At 39.4% G+C, this 20,645-nt stretch overlaps 1 non-coding gene across 1 annotated transcript; it reads left to right on the plus strand.

Annotated features, from left to right (window-relative positions):
* Positions 1–2,815: 2,815 nt before the first annotated feature.
* Positions 2,816–2,926, plus strand: LOC115801747 (U6 spliceosomal RNA). Its single transcript, XR_004022088.1, has one exon. It is a non-coding gene; the product is annotated as a U6 spliceosomal RNA (small nuclear RNA).
* The last annotated feature ends 17,719 nt before the right edge of the window (positions 2,927–20,645 follow it).

The raw sequence follows: 20,645 nt of genomic DNA on the forward strand, positions 1-20,645 counted from the left end.
TATATTGATTTTACAGAGTCATTATTACCCGAGTGTCTGTGCTTTGCTAGGCTCACGCAATTAAAACCAAAATCAGCTTCAGGGATCGTTAGCAAGAAATACACGTACCGTGCAATACTATGACTCTCAGCCTGAGCCTCCACGTGATGGGAATAACGCAGCCAGCCTACATTTCCCCACTCTGTTTAAGGCAAATTCAAGAAGGGGAAATGTGTTGCTTTCACTAAATTTTCCAAACAACTGTTTGGCATGCTGCTTCTTACTGCTGGTAAATGAAATGGAACCACTGAGATCCAGACAGTATTGGAACCTGAAGAAGCCTTAAATATCCTTCAGTTCAAAACCCTCACTTAACGTAAACTGGGGCTCAAAGAAGTGAAATGACTCCATGCCAACACTCTGTCCTTCCGCCATGTCCAGCAGCTCTGCTCATGCGTGCTGTGCTGAGGGTACGATGTAGAGAAGAGGCAGCTCAAGGGACCATGGACACATAGAGCAAGGCCATGGTCCTGTCAACCTTTCCTTTCCCTTTCACTTGGGGAAATCCTATTGATTGAGAGAGTGTTAAATACCCGTTGGATGACGGAAACTCAGGGCTCTGTAATTGCAGTGAGAGGGAGAAGGAAGTGGAGGAAGATGGCAGTGGCAGAGGATGTTCCAAGTCACCTTTAGGGGCCGTTTCAACAGCTCGCAATTAATCCAGTTACTGAAACCAAGGTGCAAACCCTTTGCGTCCGCACCCTAAGGGTCTTGTGTTCCTGCTCCTTTGTCACTCAAATTTTCTGAGTTTCAGAATCTATCCTCCATTCTCTGCCCTCACTTTACTAGACCTCTTCTTTAGCGTTAGGCACAGCTGACCAGTCTCTCCTGCTTAAAATACTTTCCCCTCTTTGCTTGCTTGACCCTGCAATCTACTAGTTTCCTTCTATCTCAGGGACAATTCCTTCTCAATCAGATTTTCTTCTCCCCCTGTTCTTTCCTCTGACCTGCTTTCTCCACTAAATGGTTGATAAGTATCTTGTACTTAACGTGTCTATGAAAGAACTCATTATTTACCCTTCGCTACTGGAACTTACCCCATTTTCTCCCCCACCTTAGTAAATGCATTATCTTCTACTCAACTCCTCAAACCAAAAACTAGGAATCACCACAGTTGTTCCCTTCCCCTCACATCTTGCCCCACATCCAAAGCATCAGTAAATCCTACTGCATTTACTTAAAGTACCTCTTGAAGCTGTTCCACCTCACTGCTACTTCCCTTGTCTAATCCAACCTTCTCTAACTAGATTGTGGGTTTTCATTCTTGCCCACCCTCCATTCTCCACAAAACAGAGGAATCTGTAGAATGTAAACCAGATCACGTCACTCCCCTGCTTAGAACACCGGGTGGTTTCCCATTACTCTTAGAGTAAAATCTAACCTCTTTTCTCTGACTCACAAAGCCCAGCGAGATCTGGCCCCACGTGGTCTATCCTTCTCTTGCTCATTCTCTGGATCCCCTTTTTGCTCCTAAAGGAACCCAGAAGCCAACTCATCCCCATCTAAGACCTTTGCATGCTGTTCCCTCTACCTGAAAAATACTTCTGCCACTCCTTCACAGACATGTCTTTGTCACTTAAGTCATAGCTCAAATCTACTTCCTCAGAGAGGCCTTCATTCACTATCACATACAGTATTTTATTTTCTTCAGAGCAATTTTCATAATCTGGAATTGTCTTGTGCATTTACTTCTTAATACACCCTCTCTCATAAAAAAGAATGAAATAATGCCATTTGCAGCAATATGGATGAACCTAGAGATTATCATACTAAGTAAAGTAATACATGATATCACTTATATGTGGAATCAAAAAAAATGCTACAAGTGAACTTACACACAAAACAGAAATAGACCCACAGACAAAGAAAACAAACTTATGGTTACCAAAGAGGAAAGTGGGGGAGGGATAAATTAGGAGTTTGGGATTAACATATACACACTACTATATATAAAATAGATAATCAACAAGGACCTACTGTATAGCACAGGGAACTATACTCAATATTTTATAATAACTTATAAGGGAAAAGAATCTGAAAAAAATAGATATTTATGTACATATAACTGAATCACTTTGCTGTACACCTGAAACCAACACATTGTAAATCAACTATACTTCAGTTTAAAAAAATATATACCCTCTCTTCAGTAGAATGCAAGCTCCCTGAAAGCAGGAAAACTTTTCATCTTGTTTAGCACTGTATCTCTAATGCCAGAATGTAGTTTCGGTGCAGTAACTTTTGAATGAATGCAAAAATGATATATAATCATAGATATCTATATGAGTATAAGACCTGTAAAACTACTGATTCTGACTCATACCATTGGTCTGGAACCCCAGTCACTCTCTGGAGTTAGTGGGGGACACCTCACAATGAATACTTTTTATCTTTTAATTGAGGTTAAAGATAAGTCATCACTGATTCTGTACATTATGCATAAAGGCCAAAAGGAGAATCAGTCATCACTGATTCTATACAGTATGCATAAATGCCAAAAAGAGAAGGTCCCTCATTTGAAGTAAAGATTAGATTGGGGCATTTTATATATCGGAGAGGGAGGGTTGAGCAATATTTGAGAATGTACAGTGATGGGGAATATAGTAGCTGAAATATTAATTCCTGGAGGATCAATTATGGTGTAGAGCAAAGAGCACTGGACTTGGTGTCAGAAGTCCTGCTTTGAGTCCTGACTCTGCCACTTAGTTGCTATGGCAATGTAAACAAATCACGTATCTCCCTGAGAATCAATGTCCTTATCAAGAAAACTGGAAGTGTGCTCACTTCAGCAGCACATATACTATATAAAATTGGAATGATACAGAGAAGATTAGCATGGCCCCTGCGCAAGGATGACACACAAATTTGTGAAATGTTCCATATTTTTTTTTCTTTTTTTTTTAATGTTCCATATTTTTAATAAAAATTAATTTTAAAAAACATTTTAAAAAAGACAAGAAAACTGGAGGTAATGTCCGTTTCTTATTTTCCAATTACAAATACTGGCCAGTACTAATTCCCTCCAAAGTCTGAAGGAGACTCTAGAGTAGGCAAAGTCTCAGCTAGTGATCAATTCATAAAAAAATTATTTTCACTTGATGTTTCCTGGTTATCATCAAAGATTCTTCCAGAACAGGTATAGGAGTGGTAGAGAATATATCCATTTAACAATAACTGTGCCGTTAGGATTATAGAACAAATTTCTGATAACACACTTGGCTTATTTTGGGTTTTTCTCCAACATCTCCATGGACTATGTTTGTTGGAATTTGGCTTGGATTCCAGTTATTTTCCAATAATAACACATGAAAGTGAGGGCACTCTCACATCTTTAACTTGGGCAAGCCCTCATAGTGAGCACAACTTTAGGAATGAGAACACCTTGGGGAGCCATGTACTAAGCCCTCTAAGTGCCTTATTCCTACCAGAGGGGAGGAGAAGCTTGCAGAAATCACCAGCTACCTGGCCTCTAGTTGGGTGAAGGCTTTGATTCCTCCAGGAGTCGAATTGGCTTTAAAGGCACAGTCTACAAAGTCAACTATTTGATGAATGTGGCACATTTGTAACACGAACTCAGCCTAGCCTGATGTGGGTGAAGAAATAGCTCTAGCTCGAGAGCGTGAGACCTCCCACTACTAAGTAAAGTAGCAAATAAGCTATTTCTTAGTTAATGAAAGATTCCTTCAAGAAAAACAATAGGCCAGTAAGGTTACTGTTGACCTTGAAAGTGGGAGGGGAAAAGCAGAAGAAGAATATCAGAGGAAGAAGTCTCATTTAAGAACACTATAAGTGAGCAGCGCTGCTTCATGTTTTCTAGTGTCATGTACTACACATAATTGACAATAGGAGCAATGCTAAGGCTACCACAGGGGGTATTTTCAGAGCAAATCAGTATCAAGAGTCAGTAGGCACAGAGGAAGAAGAATTGGGGTTGGGGAAGGGAAGCTAGGGCTCATGGTAATGGATATTCTTCTCACCTGAAGCACTATTTGATGGTCTGAGTTACAAAACTTATTCTCCACCATCATTCGCCTACCTGGAAATAACCATGCCCCAAATACCTCTCATCCAGGGTTTCTCAACCTCAACACCATTGACATTTTGGGCCAGATAATTATTTGTTGTGGAGGACTGTCTTGTGCACTGTAGGATGTTTAGCAGCATGCCTGACCTCTTCCCACTAGATGTCTGCAGCCCTGCTCTGTAGAGATAATCCAGACCTTGCCAAATGCCCCCTGGGGGCAAAATCTCCCCCAGCTAAGACCACTGCTGTAAGTTTATTGAAGCTCTCAAAAGATAGTCCTGGAGAAATGTCTTGGGTCCTGTTTCCTATACAGGAAGTTTACTGGGAGTGCTCCTGGAAACAGCACCTGAAGGGAGTGAAGGAAGCAAGAAACACTGAACATAGATGCAGTTTCAGTGAAGATGTCAATTGATCCCTTGGGGAGCTCTGGAGCCCTTTGTGGTTGTCCCAGATCCAGGCAAGGTGCTGAGTCCTCCTCCTACTCATTGAATAGGGCACAACCTTGTCAAGGCTCCCTTCCACAGAGGGCAGTGCCCCAGGAGAACTCAGCTATGAGCTGTGCTCCTGGCATCAGGAGAATGAGCTCCCCAGCCCTGAAAGGGGCTCTAAGCACAGCACCACAGTGCCCACTAACAGAAGAGAAGAGCTTCAAATATCTCAAAACCATGGTCATAAAGACTGAGCTTGGCTGCCTTTAGAATTAACTGCTAGAAGAAGGCCTCTATTTGGCAATCACAATGTTCTTTCATAATCCAGTGCTGTAACGGTCCGAGAAAATTAAGAGCTACTTCTGATCCCAATCATTTTTTAAATGGATCTAATTTGAATGCAGTTTTCGTAGATTCATAAGTTGATTTTTATAGGTTAGCATACAGATAAAACTCGCATAAAGCTGCCTTAAACCATGCTAACTAAAGCTCTTTTTCAAGAAAGTGTTTGAAGCCCCCTTGGAAATGGTCAGTGGGTACTGATTTGTTTTGTGAAGGAACAAAGTTGGAAAATTTCCTCTGACTCTCTGAGCCAAAGTGAGTGTTCCACAAGGTGACGGGACTGTTGCAAATCATTCCTGGCAAAATGCTTGCTGGGTTGGTTGTGACAGACTGGAACTTGCCCCTGTTACTATAATTTAGTCTCTTCTCCTGAAAACGTAATCTTTAAACAGCAACGGCACAGCACCAAATGCTCTGCCTTGCATGATCTCACTTAATTGAGACCATCTGAGGCACTGTTCTTAGTCCCATTTTACAGGGGAAAGCTGAGGCTGAGAGGGTTTATTTACACTAAGTCACCCAGTTAGCCTAGTAAGTGGCAAGGCTGGGACCCAGATCCTGGTGTGTCTGACTGCAGAGTACCACCTTTTGTTTCTTTATGTAAATATCCTGCATCATGGAATAGCTGGTTTTCTTTGTATGCAAGTCTCTAGACCCTGCAACTATTGAAGGAAGAAGTACCATAACAAGCACTGACTTCCGTTCACCAGCCAGACACATGCGCAGTCCTCAGCCACTCTCTTGAAATTTCACAAGAGGAGGAGCTATGAATATGCTCACAAAACACTTCCCCATATGTTTTCTCAGTCCGTACAACAACTCTCGGGGGTAGGGAATAGTGTCCTGACATCTTAGGTGATGAGAAAAGGGCCAGAGAAGGGACTTGGTCAGTCAGCTGCTAAGTGGTGCTGAGGTTTGTTTCCAAGCTCTGTTCTCTCAGCACCACCGGCAGTAGTTTCTGGACTCTCCCTTCAGGAGAACCCTTCCCAACTTGCGTTCTTTTTGGAGGTTGGCCAGACCTCCTCTTGTACCACTGGTCCCATGTTTGGAGATGTAGTGACTGCTTTGATCTGGCTGTTGTTTCTGTGGCACCTATAACTAAATAAATATATCAAACTAGAACAGGGTGTAAAATGTTTACTTTTGGCTTTACTCGGCACTAATAGCATAAATTGTGCAGTGGGAAGAAAGCCTAGAGAAGGATTTTATCTGAAGCCACACAGACCAGGTAATGGAGCATGAAATAGCAAACAGGCCTATCTGGGTTCTGTGCCCTTTCGCACATGCTGTGTTCTAACTGCAAAATGCAGGCAAAGTAACGCATTTGACTTTTCTTTGAGGTTGCAAATGATGAAGATTTTTCTCAGTGTTTTGAATTCTTGGAATTGAAAAGGAGCCGAAAAACTTTTAACAGAACTGTGATCGCACACAGAAATTGTCTCAATAAATAAGAGGAAGAGGGAAAATGGTGTGGCCTTGAAACTTAAAGATGTGAATGCTATCCACATATTTTATGTGAGTGTGTGTGTATGTTATCAGAGCTAACATTTATCGAGCACATACTATACCAGGCGTTGCTCAAACGAGCACTTTAAATGTATTCACTCATTTAATGCTCACAGTATCCTTTGAGTTTGGTGATATTATTTTCCCCATTACACAGGTGAGGAAATTAAAATCCAGAGGAAATAAATAACTTGCCCACAATCTCTCAGCTAGTAAGTAGCAAAGCAGGGATTTAAATCCAGATCTCCTGGCTCTAAAATCTACACTCTTAACCTCTATGCTAGACAGAGACAATTCTGTGCTAGGGAGAGGACTTGCTTCATGTACCTGCCTCATAGGCACATAACCTGTGCAAGGCAAAGGGCCCTGGGCTCAGAAGGGCCCACACTTGGTTTAGTGCCCTGCTGTCACTGTCTTCAAATTCTTAACAATTTTGAGCAAGGGACCCTACATTTCCATTTTGCACTAGACCCAAAACTTATGTAGTTGATTTTGGATAGGGAATACTTATTAACAAAATTATTTTTTAAAAACATTACTTCAGTTTATATTATCCTCTTTGATTATTTGGGATTAAAAAAACTGAATGCCTTTGTATCTGTCATTGGTACCCTTTGAATGTGCTTGAATTTGCACAAGTATCTTAGAAAAATTTAAGTTTAGAAAGATTTGTCTTTCCCCCAAAATCTGAATTCTAATTCACTAATTTGGTAATGGCTTCCCTCTCCCAGACACTAGTCTGTATTCAGCCATGGGCAAGGGCACATCATAGACAGGACCCAGACCACCTCTCCAGGTTAAAATTAGAGTCTTGGTTAAGGACTGATGAGGAAGGAATAGAAGGGTCTTCAAAGAACATTTTATCCAGATGGACAAAATGCAGGAACAATTTAGCAGTGGCGAGGGCTTTTTAAAAATTGGCCATTCCCGGGGCTTCCCTGGTGGCGCAGTGGTTGAGAGTCCGCCTGCCGATGCAGGGGACACGGGTTCATGCCCCGGTCTGGGAAGATTCCACATGCCGCGGAGCGGCTGGGCCCGTGAGCCATGGCCGCTGAGCCTGCGCGTCTGGAGCCTGTGCTCCGCAACGGGAGAGGCCACGACAGTGAGAGGCCTGCATACCGCAAAAAAAAAAAAAAAAAAAAAAAAAAAGGCCACTCCTTAGGAGGCCAGTGCTGTACGCAGTGTGTTCTTCTCCAGAGTCACTGGGTATGTTGTGTGTATGTGTTTGAAGGACTGAGGTGGTGCTCTGTTGTGTATGGACGTGAAGAAGTTATATATTTGACTAAAGGTGAAAGCCACCCTCAAAGAAAGCGATCATAGACTAACAGAGACTAGTATTTCAAGAAAAAGGTCAGAGGAAGCCAGTAATTTTTTTAAGAAAATTTTTTAAAGAAATTTTTAGAATGTATTTGTTGACTGACTTAAGAATTTAGATACGAAGACTCCTTGTGAAAAAATGAGTAGGTAGGTGATAAGAAGTCCAAATGAACTAGCTGACTCTTTATTGTTATTTTTGAACCGTAATACATAAAAACTTCACCAGACCTAAAGTGAAATACAGAGAAAATTACGTCTCCTTCCCTCCCTGTTCCTTACCCCCAATCTGATCCCTTTCCTGAGGGTAATCCCAGTTACTTGTTTCTTGTGAATCTGTCCAGGCATATTAGGGCCAGCTGGGTCTTTGTTAAAAAAAAGAAAAGAAGATAAAAATAAAGTAGAGAGAAAGAAACTATGTACTTAACCTGGAAAATCTGAGACATAATTGGTATTCTCAAAATAAGTGGAATCTAGGGCTAATAGCTAAGATGTATAAATAGTGAAGGGTTGAAGTCAAAATACGCAAGAATTTAAATGTTTTCCTTTTTTAAAACGGAAAGAAAATGATGAAAGGAGTCACGTCAAAAAAGATAGGGAGTGTTAAGGTTTTTTTACATTCACCCAAATCCCAAAATATGTTGAGTAAGGACTTCCCTGGCTGTCCAGTGGTTAAGACTCCGTGCTTCCAATGCAGGGGGTGTGGGTTGGATCCCTGGGTGGGGAATTAAGATCCCACATACCACGCAGCCAAAATATATATATATATATATATATATATATATATATATATATATATGTTGAGTGAGAATTAAGAAGTAGCTGAACTTCTATCAAGTTAACCTGAATTCGAACACATGCTAGTGAAAAGAAAGCTTGATGCATTTCTTTTTCAATTGTACGAATACTCATTGAGCATCTGCAGTGTTCTGAGCACTTTTCTGAGGTACCCAGGAGGATGCAGAGGAATAGACACAACCCCTGATGGAGACAGACGTGGAAACACAAAGCAGTAACAGTTGTTAACATCTAGTAGCCACCATACCAAGTTATGCCTTATCTCATTTAACTCTCACCAAAACTTCAATGAGGCCATTGAGGCTTAGAAGCCACATGGGTAGTAAATACTGGAGGTGGATTTTATTACAGCAACAAGGTATAACTACCCATAGAAGTAAGTGATCTGAAGATACAGAGGAGGGGCCATTCCAAAGTGGGGAGGGGTAATTATTGTACTAATTTGGTTGGTTAGTTTTAACTTGGGAGTATATATAAGAATTTTCTCCTTATGCACTCACTCCCATACCCCGCCTTATTTCTTCTAAATTACACCCCTGCCACTTCCTTCCTCCACCCTCCAAAATAATAACTTTCTAAACTCAGAGAAAGGAGGAAGAGATTTGTGTACCCTAGAACAAAATAGGTCTAGGTTTGTTTTCTAAACACCTTTTATTTGTTGTTATTTTTTTACAGCTTCATTATCTTCGGGACATTGATTAAAAATGTCCCAATTTTACATTGTTATTAATATGTAAATTTGTGTATATTTTATATATGTATACACACACGCGTAAACACACAAAGTAATGTGTTCCTTTAACTTGTTGTTTTTGGTGAAAAACAGTGTTAAACAGTCAAATCTGGAGATTTTGAGTGACATAAAACTGGAAACAAACCAATATTGTGCTTTTACATGAATATGAAAGAGGTTTCATCTGCACCTAACGTAGGACCATGCCAGAGGGGAAGATAGAGAAGTAACACAGCTCACCTCTGATGACTTAGAACAAGAGTCTCCAGGGAGGCTAAGGAGATCATTGAGTTCCTGATGGAAAGATAGTTTGGGAAATAAAGTTCTAAGATTCCATATAATTTTCTCTCTGAAATTTTTCAGATGATAAGACTCATTCATGTGTTTTCATAAATTTGATCCAGAGTCCATTTTTTTCTACATGATATTTGGTCTACACAGTAGAATTTGTTGTTGGATCCCTACCAAAGCATTAGAATTCCTTTGATAGGAGATATGGCAGATTTCTGCATTCAATTCTTACTCAAAATCAAAGGCAGGGGAAAAAACCTCCTAAATAAAAAGAGTTCAGCCAACAAAAGATACAGAATAACCTTTCAGCCATGAAAAATGGTGGATAGTCTGGGACTTAACGACAGTTAGGACATTTTCCCTTCATAGCACAAGCTTGTGTGGAAGTAACCAACGTTATCTAAATGGTATCTTAGAATACTAACTGTTTCTGCTTATTCAAATTATTTTTGTAGAAACAAAAGTTTGAAATTCAAACCAGGTAATTCTCACTCATTCAGTAAAAAATTTTAATTTCATTTTAATTGTATAAGAAATATTATTATACAATGTTTTAAATATAAGAATTAAAAAAAAATAAGTCAAAACAAATTGAAAAGGGAACCACGATTAACATTTTGGTGTGTATCTTTCCAAATGTTCTTCTCATCATTAGAGAACAAAACAACATATATGTGTGTGTGTGTATATATATATATCATACATTTTATTTTTACAAAAATAGATGACCACAGAAATTATGTCAACTCATATCTCTGCAATATCAGTTTGAGTATCTGCATAATATTATTATAATGTACAAACCATAATTTGTTAAACTGGCCATGTTTAGACATTTTTCCCACTTTATCACTATTATTTATTTTGCTAGTATTTAAGTTGCAATGTAACTGGTCTTAACACATCTTCCTAATTATTTTCTTGAAATATATTCCTGTCAGTGGGATTGCTAATTAAAAGGATATACTCATTTCTAAGACCTTTGGCCTGTTTTGCCAAATTTATCTCCATTTATGCAGTCAGTAAGTATACACTGAGTGCCTGCTGTGTATTCAGTTCCATACCAGAGTCTGGGTTACAGCAGGGAGTGAAATAGGAATAGTACTCGCCTTTACAGAATTTACAATCTAGACAGAGAGCAGAGTTAAGCAAACACCTACCTATAATAAATCTTGAGGGAAAAGAAGAGAGCACCAAGAGAAAACCTACCCTAGGCAGGGCTGGAGGATGCATGCCAAGGAAGTAACACTGTTGACGCTGCTGCTGAGACCTGAAGGCGGGAGTGGAGGGAAAAGCATTCGGACAGAGGGACCAGCCAGGTGTCAGGCCCAGAGACAAGAGCTCCACGAAGGAGCTGGAAGAAGCCGTGGTTGGAGCGCAGTGACTGGGAGGGAGGGAGCCTTGGCAGGGGCCATCCTAATTGCCAAGAAAGCTATCATTGAAGGGTTTTCAGCAGAAGACTCACATGGCCTGATTTATGTTTTTTAAAAGATTCCCTCTGGCTTCTATAAGCAACATAAGTCACAAGACCGCTTAGGAGATTAATTCAGTTGCCCAGAAGGTCAGTGATGGTGTCTTGGAAAGAGGCAGTGGCAGAAGACATGGAAGGACTTAAGATATATTTGGAGGCATATCCATAGGCAGTGGGGGCTCAAGCACACAAGAGGGACCATTTTCCTGGACCCTCATGATACTATACTGTTTTTTATAAAAAAAATTAATTAGTAAAATAAATACGTATAATAATAGTGATAAAATAATTTAAATAGAATTTCAATGTTGCTTCCATTTGTATTGTGTTGATTATTAACCCTTGAACATTTTTTACCTGTTTATGGCAATTTGCATTTATTCTTTTGTGCCCTGCCTAAAGGGTTTTTTGTCCCCTTTGCTACTAGTTCTTTTTCTTGTTGCTTATGTATTTGTTTCCTAGGGCTGTCATAACAAAATACTACAAACTAGGTGGCTTAAGCAACAGCAATTTATTCTCTCATAGTCTGGAGACTAAAGTCCAAGGTGTTGGCAGGACTATACTCCTTCCAAAGCCTCCAGGAGAAGATCCCTCTTGCCTCTTCCAGGTTCTGGCAGCCCAGGTGTTCCTCAGCTTGTAGATGTATCACTTCAATCTCTTCTTCCATCTCCACAGGAGTTTCTCCCTGTATGTCTGTCTATATCTCCTCACCCATAAGGACACCAGTCATACTGGATTTACAGACTGCCCTATCCTAATAGGACCTCATCTTAACTAATTACATCAGCAGTGACCCTGTTTCCAAATAAGGCCACACTCTAAGGTACTGGAGGTTAGGACTTCAACATATCTTTCTGGGGGACACAGTTCAACCCGTAACAACTCATAGGAGATCTTCACAGGCTGCAAATATTTTTCTCAGTTTGTCATTTGCCTTTTTATCTATTTTATGATATTTGGGATATATAGGTGGTTTAAATTTTATTTTATGATTTAGTCTATCAATTTTTCTTTTATTCAGTAAATACCTGTTGAGTGCCTACTGTTTACCTGATGCTATTCTAAATGCCCTCCATCCAAAGATGAATGAGAGTGGGTCCCTTACCCCTGTGTGCTCACAGTCTAGGAGGCAGACATGCAAACAAATATAATTCAGTATGACCACCACTGCAATGATAGAGATTTGAACTATGTAGAGAGTGGCAAAAATGAGGAAATATCCAGCTGAGTTTGGGTAGCTGGGGAACCTGCACGGAGGAGGTCATTAGGTAGCAGTTAAGGAATACCAAATTTCACTAATTATGCCTCAACCAGTAAGGTTTCTGGCCAGCTGTGTATAGAGTAGCCTATTCAAAGTGTGCCCCATGGATATTAGCTTGGTGCTTTGTGATAGCCTGGAGGGGTGGGATAGGGAGAGTGGGAGGGAGGGAGACGCAAGAGAGAAGACATATGGGGACATATGTATATGTATAACTGATTCACTTTGTTATAAAGCAGAAACTAACACACCATTGTAAAGCAATTATACCCCAATAAAGATGTTAAAATATATATATATATAAGAAATTAAAAAATAAATAAAAATAAATACGAAAAACAAAAAAACAAAGTGTGCCCCATGGACCACAGCAGCAGTGTTACCTGGGAGCATGTTAGAAATGCAGGATCTCAGGCCCCACCCCAGCCCTACTGAATCAAAATCTGCATTTAAACATCCTTGCATGCTTTGTATACAAAAAGCATGAAACATGAAAGTTTGAGAAGCACTGCCCTATTCTTTGGAAGTTACTTTTTTCAGGTTCAGTCACAGGCCTCTGTCTGCAGTCGTAAGGACATAATTAGAAACTACCTTAGAAGCCTTGTAGAGCAAAGGCAAACCTTTAAACTCTTCCCATGTGTATGTCAGGAGGCTGATTGGTACATCAAATGAGCAGCCTTCACCAAATAGCTCCATAATCCATGGGAAAAGAGACCCAGTTTGCACTTTTTCAGGGTAAGCACGGTGGAAGCCAAGGGGACGATTTGCTCTAGGGATGACCCTGGCATGACCCTGTGATTCAGACTGAAGATAAGCTTCCAAATCCATGCCCTGGATCAGCTGTTCAAAAGGGATTTGTCTCCTTGGTTATAATTGGTCTCCCGCTTGTATTTTGAGCAGGTGGTTCAGGGAAAAGGGAAACTTCGTTTTATTTGTTTAAGCAGTCGAATAAAGGAAATGTCTCTTTGGGAAAAGAGAGAGACAGGAGTGGTTTCTGGTGTGGTAACTGGGCAGAGTAAGCAGGAGGAGGTGGAGGAGCAAGTGATGGGGAGAGGAGTGCTCTCTCACTGAAGTGTAACAGCTGCTGGGTCACTCAGAAGCCAAGTTCAATTCTGTAATGAACAGGAAGGGACACAAGGTAGATGACTAGGTTGCAGGTATCAGATACCACAGTCTCCAGATAGAAAATATTCCTTAGGAAACATCAGCATGTCTGAAGCCAGCCTCCTGGCACTCTGCAGGGTGCACGCGACCTGCCCACACAACCTCTCCCTCGCTTAACTCAGTTACGGTTTTTAGTAGAACAAAGACTAGAGTCCATCTTAAAATATGCTGAAAGATGTAACGGAAGCATTCGACGCACACAATCACCAGGCCACTTTTTACTGCCTGCCTGATATGCATTCTGTCCACCAAGAACTTGCCATTGATTTTAGAGGAAACTTAGGGGAATTCATTTCCACTCAACAAATAAATATTGAGACTTGCTGCCTGCAATTTACTGTGCAGGTTAGGATCACCATGTGCAGTTGGACAGATAGACACTGCTTCACTCCAGGCACCTTTAGAGTTGTGTGCCACACAATCCAGACCAACACACACCGCTGCGACCTGGGGAAAAACAAAGGTGATTAAGACAAGGTGCCTATATTTAAGGACTTATGATTTGATATAAGATTAAAGAGCTAGGAAAATACATCTAGGAGAAAGCCTCAAATTTCTTATGACCTATGAAAATGGCAGCTAGAAACTTTAAAATCCATTCATCTTCATAAAATGTGCATAAAAGTTATTTTGAGTTTCATGGGCTATTTATTGAATGTTTTAGTTGGACATTTCAAGCTTCTGTTATTTTTGAATTGCCTGTTCGTTTAAAATGTATAATCTAGACCTTTTTTTTTTTGCGGTACACGGGCCTCTCACTGCTGCGGCCACTCCCGTTGTGGAGCACAGGCTCCAAGACATGCAGGCTCAGCGGCCATGGCTCACGGGCCCAGCCGCTCCGTGGCATGTGGGATCCTCCTGGATCGGGGCACGAACCCGTGCCCCCTGCATCGGCAGGCGGACTCTCAACCACTGCACCACCAGGGAAGCCCTAATCTAGACTTTTATGACTGTTTTTAGCTTTCTTGTGAATAAGTGAGATTTTTTTAAGGCAGTGCTAGGACAATGGGAGTATGGAATGCTTTGCCATGCAGAACGTCACAGACAGCAGCCACCTGAAGGGAGAAGCTCACTTTGTTTTCATATTTCTTTTTCTAATTCCGTCTAATAATGATCAACTTAAATGTCTAGTCTATGGGCATACAGATCTTGAAGCCACACATTTTAGGAGTTTGAAAGGTGTTAGATCGTTGTGAGTATAAACTTATTTCTAAAATATTTTAAATTTTTATTCTTAAAAATATCATATGCCCCTATTGTACACCATGTACAAAAATTAATTAAATGTGGATCATAGACCTAAATATGAGTTAAAACTATAAAACTTTCGAGAAGAAAACATAGGCATAAATCTTAGTGACCTTAGATTGGGCAATGGTTTCTTAGAGATGATCCCTAAAGCAGAAGTGACAAAAGAAAAATAAATCAATTGGACTTCATTAAAATTAAAGATGTTTGGGCTTCCCTGGTGGCACAGTGGTTGAGAGTCCGCCTGCCGATGCAGGGGACACGGGTTCATGCCCTGGTCCAGGAAGATCCCACATGCCGCGGAGCGCCTGGGCCCGTGAGCCATGGCCGCTGAGCCTGCGCGTCCGGAGCCTGTGCTCTGCAATGGGAGAGGCCACAGCAGTGAGAGGCCCGCATACCGCAAAAAAAAAAAAAAAAAAAAAAGATTAAACATAGAGTTACCGTTTGAGCCATTCCACTCCTACGTATATACTCAAGAGAACTAAAGTATACTTTCACACAAAAACTTGTACACAAATGTTTGTAGCAGCATTATTCATAATATCCAAGAAACGGAAACAAGCTACACGTCCATCAACTGATAAAATTGATAAAATGTACTATATCCATACGATGAAATACTATTTGGCCATAAAAATGAATGAAGAATTGATACATGCTACAACATAGATGAACCTTGTAAACATTATGTTCAGTGCAAGAAGCTAGACATAAAAAGCCACATATTGTATGATTCCATTTCTATGAAATGTCCAGAATTGGCAAATCTGTAGAGAAAGAAAGTAGATTTAGTGATTGCCAGAGACTAGAGAGAGAGGTGAAGGGGAAATTGCTAATGGGCACTAGGTCTTTTGGGGTGATAAAAATGTTCTATAATCAGGTAGTGGTGATAATTGCACAACCATGTGAATAGACTGAAAAACATTGAATTGTACGCTTTATCTTTTTATTTTTCTTCCAGTTTTATTGAGATATAGTTGACATATAACACTCTATAAGTTTAAGGTATACAGTATACTGACTTGACTTACATATGTCATGAAAACATGACCACAATAAGTCTAGTGAACATTTATCATCTCATATAGATACAAAATAAAAGAAACACATTTTTTCCTTGTGATGAGAAATTTCAGAATCCACACTCTTAACAAGTTTCATATATAACAAAAAGTGTTAATTATATTTATTCATATTATAATTGTATACTTTAAAGGGATGAATTTTATGTTATGTGAATAATATCTCAGTAAAGCTGTTATTTTAAAAAATGTATGTCCATTTCAGAAAAGGAAAGAACAGGATGGGAAGAATTCACCTCAAATTCTAACATACAAAAATTCTCCTGCAAATATTCTTTTTCAGAAAGATGAAAAAACTAAAAAGAATGCATAATTTGTCAATTTATAGTTCAAAAATGACTAGATACGCCACAAACAACTCACGCCAAGTGAATTCTATGTGGAAAAGACCCTGAGGGCTCTTGCATGAAGCTTCAGTACACCCTCTAAAATGAGGCTTCTATAAAAGGTGTGCTTACCCACTGAAAAATGTAGGAATACAGAATCATGATATCTACAACCTACTCTCAAACTGTTCAGCAATAATAATGACAACAATAAGTGTAAACATATAGAGACAGATAAAGAAAACATGGTAATGATAATTGATGAATCTAAGTTGAGGGTATATAGTAGCTCATTATACAATTCATGCAAGTTTCCTCTAAATTTGAGTTTTGTTTTCAGAATAAAATGTTAGAAAATAATAAGGTGGATTAAATACAGCAACTCTCATTTTGGGGGCCTAACACAAGATCTCTAAAATTTACTATGTGCATTCACCTGTTATTTGAAAAATTAGATGGAGTGGTGGCAAAGGGCAGTAAAAATAATGTCCCCACTCCACCCCCACCTTCCCAGTCGTGGTTTGTGATGTGGGTTTCTTGGTGACAGGTGGCATTTGAGGAAGAAAACATATCCTACCCCAACCAGTAACTTAAGAGCATCCCAGTCCTCACTCTTAGCTGGTCAAGGTACCAGTTTGGAGTACTGTCATATGTGCTTTCATCTGGGTTTCTTCTTCTGCTCCTTTATTCCAAAATTATTTTTAAGTGGTTAATCTGTGTTATAAAACATGTATTTCTATACGCATAAGAAAAGGATACCCACTAAAGTGGCAAGGGAAGGAGTGGACAGAGGTAAGAAGGGATTTCCACTTTTTACTTCATATATTTACATGTATCTGTATTGTTTTAATTTGCTGTAGTGTTCATCATGAGCAGGTACTATTATAATTAAAAACCACTGCTCAAGTTTCTGGGATGAAATTACATGATCTCAATAGTTTGCTCTAAAATATTTCAGCAAAGAATAAAAGGAAAAAGAAAAGTAAATGTGGCAAGATCTTGATAATTGTTGAATCTGGGGTGTGGGCATATGACCATACTGTACTCTCTACTTCTGTATATATTTAAATTTTTTATAATAAATAGTTTTAAAAAGACCACTGTGAAAAAATAATATTTTTTTAAGAGCAGGAGAATGAGGAAGAAGAAGAAAGTAACACCCATCCCACTAAACTATATGAAAATTAACTTTGTCTTCTTTTTGAAAAATATTTAAGGGTATTGGAAAATGCTTACCCTGGGTCAGGGACTGGAAAATGTTTTCTATAAAGGGCTGGATAGTAAATATTTTAGACTTTACAGGGTTATAGTCTCTGCTTTAACTACTCAGTTCTACTATTGTGCTCTAAAAACAGCCATAGACAACATGCAGCTGTGTTCCAATCAAACTTTATTATGGACACTGAATTTGAATTGCATATAATTTTCACGTCACAAAATGTTATTCTTTTGATTTTTTTCAACAATTAAAAAATGTAAAACCATTCTTAACCTGTAGGCCAAACAAAAACAAGCTATGGGCTAGATTTGGCCGCCAGGCCATATTTTGCCAAACCCAGCTCTATATTGTCTGAAAACCCTTACCTTATTATATATACAATGCAAAAGTGTATACATAACTTTTGTCAAAAAATACTAGGCGGGGTTAAGCCAAAATGTGAATAGTGACTATGTTTGGGTGATAGACTTATAGGTGATTTTTATTTTCTTTGTTTTATTCTTCAGCATCTTCCAAATTTTTACAATAAGTATATATTTCTCGTAAATGATGTTTTTAAAACAATAATTTCACTGACCGTGACAAGAGAGACAGAAAGATATAACACGGAGTTTAAGCTCCTGCCCATCTGTCCTGAATGTCTTCTGGAGTCCAAATCGAATTAAAAAACTTCTGAAGATTTCCTTCCTGTTCTGGGATTCGGCCTCCTCACACAATCAAATGCCTGTAACATAATTCCCTTCAATTTGGAAAGCAGTCCTCTCTCTTGCTTCACTATGAAAGTAAATTTCGGAAATTAAGTCTTGTAGGCTGAGGGGCCTCGTCCTCCGTTTGGGCAAATGTGATTAGCAATCGCATCTGGTGTTCAGGGAACCAGGCGGTCTTGCTACTCTCAAACCAGCCTGGAAATGTGAAACACAGTAGAAAAAAATGCCCTTCGAAAGGCCACAAGGGGGCAGAGAACCTGCAGCCCAAAGAAAAAGCAGGCTTGGCCCCAGAGAGAACATACTCTTGTAAATTGCCCCAATTATCTAAATCCCTTTCAGAAACCAAATTAAGAATAGTATACAGACTTTGATTTGTTCACATGAAATGGTAATTCACAAAATTGAGTGTGCCTTTAACTAGGGTCTTTCAAAAAGGCCAAGCCAATTTTTTTTTTTTCTCATGGTCCAGGGTAAAGCTTCTGGAAAATTTATACATTTTCCTCCCTGAACAGGGAGATTTGTTCTACCTCACAAGCAACCATTGCTTTAAAAAGATCATCTTTTTCATTTCTTCATATGTAGCAAAAATCAACCAAGTCAAACTTAAGTGGAAAAAAATTCCCATTTCTACAACTCCCCCCTTGCCTAAAATCTAGTAATCAAATGAAGTACAAGGGGTATAGACAAAGGAACCACAACTAAATCTGTTTAACCATATAAGTTATTCTAATAAAGTGTCCTAATACAATTTCCTAAGTATGATATTGTGATTTACAATAAGAAATATATATATTTGGTCTCGGTCCCTTATATCTGGCACAGAGCTCCTAAAATCCTTAGACTTTCTTGAAGAGAGTGGTTAAGGTGTCTTTTGTTATGTTAATGAGTGGCTTTTGGGAAACCGCAGAGGATGGGGGCTGGTAACCAGTGGAGCCAATAGAAAGTAAGATATTTCTCTGAGTTCTGTGAGCCACTTTAGCAAATTAAGTGAACTCAACAAGGGGGTCCTTGGAACCTCAGTCTATCCGGTCAGTCAGAAGCACAAGTGAGAACCTGGGCTTGTGACTGGGGTCTGGAGTGGGGACGGAGAGGCACTCTTGTAGGGCTGAGCACTTAACCTGTGAGATCTGGCTATCTCTGGGCATGTCAGGCTTGAGCTATGGGACACCCAGCTGAGGTTGTGGGGAATTGCTTGCTGTGGGGAAAAAAATCCTACACATTTGCTGACCAAAAGTGAAGGGTTCTGTGTGAGAAGCAAAGGGACACACAGGTGGAAAACTGTGTTTTTCTAAAATACTAATTCACAAATTTAGAAGAAATAAAAATTTAGGAAATAAGAAACAGCTAATGGTAACTATACCTAACATTTATTCAGTGCTAAGTGCCACGTATTATGACAAGCACTTTTCACATGTTAAGTAATAGCCATGAACTTGGGTGTAGATAGAACTATTATTTCCTTTATTGTAAATGCAAAATCTCATCTACCTGTTTCTTACCTAGACATACAAAAATTCAGGCCTGCTTATCAGCACACTCCACTCTCTTGCAAGTTTCCCACTGAAAGAGGAAGACTGTGTAAGCTTTCTTATATTGACAAACATACTTTTTTTTTTGAATTTCTGAATTTTATTTTATTTCTTATACAGCAGGTTCTTATTAGTTATCTGTTTTATACATATTAGTGTATATATGTCAATCCCAATCTCCCAATTCATCCCACCACCACCATCCCCCGCTGCTTTCCCCCCTTGGTGTCCATAAGTTTGTTCTCTACATCTGTGTCTCAATTTCTGCCCTGCAGACCAGTTCATCTGTACCATTTTTCTAGATTCCATATATATGCGTTAATATACGATATTTGTTTTTCTCTTTCTGACTTCCTTCACTCTGTATGACAGTCTCTAGATCCATCCACATCTCAACAAATGACCCAATTTCATTCCTTTTTATGGCTGAGTAATATTCCATTGTATATATGTACCATATCTTCTTTATCCATTCATCTGTCGATGGGTGTTTAATTGCTTCCATGACCTGGCTATTGTAAATAGTGCTGCAATGAACATTGGGGTGCATGTGTCATTTTGAATTATGGTTTTCTCTGGGTATATGCCCAGTAGTGGGATTGCTGGGTCATATGGTAATTCTATTTTTAGTTTTTTAAGGAACCTCCATACTGTTCTCCATAGTGGCTATATCAATTTACATTCCCCCTAGCAGTGCAAGAGGGTTCCCTTTTCTCCACACCCTCTCCAGCATTTGTTGTTTGTAAATTTTCTGATGATGCCCATTCTAACTGGTGTGAGGTGATACCTCATTGTAGTTTTGATTTGCATTTCTCTAATAATTAGTGATGTTGAGCAGCTTTTCATGTGCTTCCTGGCCATGTGTATGTCTTCTTTGGAGAAATGTCTATTTAGGTCTTCTGCCCATTTTTTGGATTGGGTTGTTTGTTTTTTTAATATTGAGCTGCATGAGCTCTTTATACATTTTGGAGATTAATCCTTTGTCCATTGATTCATTTGCAAATATTTTCTCCCATTCTGAGGGTTGTCTTTTCATCTTGTTTATGGTTTCCTTTGCTGTGCAAAAGCTTTTAAGTTTCGTTAGGTCCCATTTGTTTATTTTTGCTTTTATTTCCATTACTCTAGGAGGTGGGTCAAAAAAGATCTTGCAGTGATTTATGTCAAAG

Source organism: Delphinapterus leucas, chromosome 9, assembly GCF_059928025.1.
Source record: "Delphinapterus leucas isolate spDelLeu-1000000601 "Yukka" chromosome 9, BTC_Dleu_Yukka2, whole genome shotgun sequence".
Classification (NCBI taxonomy): domain Eukaryota; kingdom Metazoa; phylum Chordata; class Mammalia; order Artiodactyla; family Monodontidae; genus Delphinapterus; species Delphinapterus leucas.